The sequence below is a fragment of the Brassica oleracea genome, chromosome C6 (genome assembly GCF_000695525.1).
Source record: "Brassica oleracea var. oleracea cultivar TO1000 chromosome C6, BOL, whole genome shotgun sequence".
Taxonomy (NCBI): Eukaryota; Viridiplantae; Streptophyta; class Magnoliopsida; order Brassicales; family Brassicaceae; genus Brassica; species Brassica oleracea.
Genome location: NC_027753.1, coordinates 5,607,134 through 5,609,386, shown reverse-complemented (window position 1 = coordinate 5,609,386; position 2,253 = coordinate 5,607,134).

Here is a 2,253-nt window from a genome sequence, read left to right as displayed (position 1 = left end):
TTTTTTTGGAATTTTAAAGATCTTATTAAGTTTTTAGAGAATTTTTTATATTTAATATGTACGAAATAAAAGTAAACATGTTAGTAAGTACATTGAAAGTGCAGTAGCCCAGTGGTAAAATACCTTGCCATTTGACCAACCAACCTGGGTTCGAATCCATGGGTCTACATATTTTTAATTTCAAATCATGTAAAACGACGTCGTTTTACATCATTTGAAAACGACGTCGTTTTACTTAACGCTAACAATAAATGACGTCAAATATTTCTGTTAAATTTGTTGACGGCGTGCTAAATTGGCAAGTCAGCGAAAACATTGTTAATTAATTCTAAAGTCAATGAAAGTTTGGTGTTTTTTTGGTCAGCCCAAAAGTTTATGTTTCTTTTGGCAATTCGTGCAAAGTTGAAGGTTTTTTTGGCCGAATTTTCAATAGATATTACAGAATGTTACTTCCAGTTCTCTCTTTATTTATTTCATCATATCTCATGACCTAAATAAGCCGACTTCGACAACATTTTCCATGTTCGATTTTTTTGACAGTCTTATCAATTGATGAAAATTTTCAATTTTAATTTATAATACAACTATGTTAAAATAAACAATTTGTTTTATTTAGTATAAAATTGACTTACTATGGAGGTCAACATGGCTAAGAGTTTTTTGTGAATATATAAGAGAAACAAAAAACAAATCATCAAATCACGAACTCTTGTGAACAAAGGGGAAATCGTATGTTCTTATTACTCAATCAAAGTGTTCCCTTATATAGGGATTACAAGGAATAAATAAATGGAAACAGTACAAATCTTTATCCTAAAGGAAATAGGAAATCTACTTAAAGATAAACATGAAGAGAAAAGGAAATCATCCTAATCTATAGACGGTCTAATCTATAGACGGTCTAATCTTTAGCCGCCTCTCTCTCCTTCCTGGTCGCGGTCTTGGACTTGGGCCTGGACGCGGTCCGTTCTTCCTTGATATAGTTACTAGCAATCCACATTGTTCATAACACTCCCCCTTGGATGCTATAACCATATGGGCTCGTATCATGCACGATGTTGCCTCGTTAAAACCTCTCTAGGAAAAACCAAAAACCCAAGGTGGGAAAAATGGAAACCGTAGACAGGAAAAAGAGTACAACGCATGACACTCCCCCTGATGAAGGTATCACGGAAGATCCTTCAGCCGGTGCATCCCTATCTGATGAACCAGCTTCCTGAACGTTGAGGTTGGCAGAGACTTGGTGAAGAGGTCGGCTGAGTTGTCACTGGATCGAACTTGAACTACTTGGACCTCCTTTGCCTTCTGCAAGTCGTGGGTGAAGAAGAACTTGGGCAGGATGTGTTTTGTCCTGTCTCCCTTGATGTATCCTTCCTTGAGCTGAGCAATGCATGCTGCATTGTCCTCGTAGATGATCATTGGCTCCTCCTTCTCTTGTCCCACGGCCAGACCACTCTCTCTTAAGACATGGCCGGTCATGTTCCTCAACCAGACAAGCTCACGGCTTGCCTCATACATGGCTATGATCTCGGCGTGATTAGATGATGTGGCTACTAAGGATTGCTTTGTTGAACGCCAGCATATTGCGGCTCCACTATGTGTGAACACATATCCTGTTTGAGATCTAGCCTGGTGTGGGTCAGATAAGTACCCAGCATCTGCATATCCGACCATGCTCTCTCCTGGCCGGTTGGTGTAGAACAAACCAAGATCCTTTGTTCCTTGCAGATATCTGAACAGATGTTTCACTCCGTTCCAATGCCTTAAGGTCGGACATGAACCAAATCTAGATAGTAAGCTCACGGCAAAGCTTATGTCCGGTCTAGTATGACTAGCTAAGTACATTAAGGCCCCAATGGCACTTAAGTAAGGCACTTCCGATCCGAGTGCTTCCTCGTCCGGTTTCTTAGGTCCGAATGGATCCTTCTCAATGTCTAAGGACCTCACGACCATAGGAAACGGTAAGGGATGAGCCTGGTCCATATTAAATTGCTTGAGTATCTTTTCTGTATAAGTTTCTTGGTGCACAAGGATGCCATTTGCTTTATATTCAAACTGTAATCCCAAACAGAACTTAGTTTTCCCTAAGTCTTTCATCTCGAATTATTTCTTTAGACATTCGACGGTTTGGAAAATCTCTCCAGGGGTTCCTATTATATTCAGGTCGTCCACATAAACTGACATTATAACATAGCCCTTGCTGTCGAATTTCTTTATGAATATACATGGACTTATTGGATCATTCTTATAACC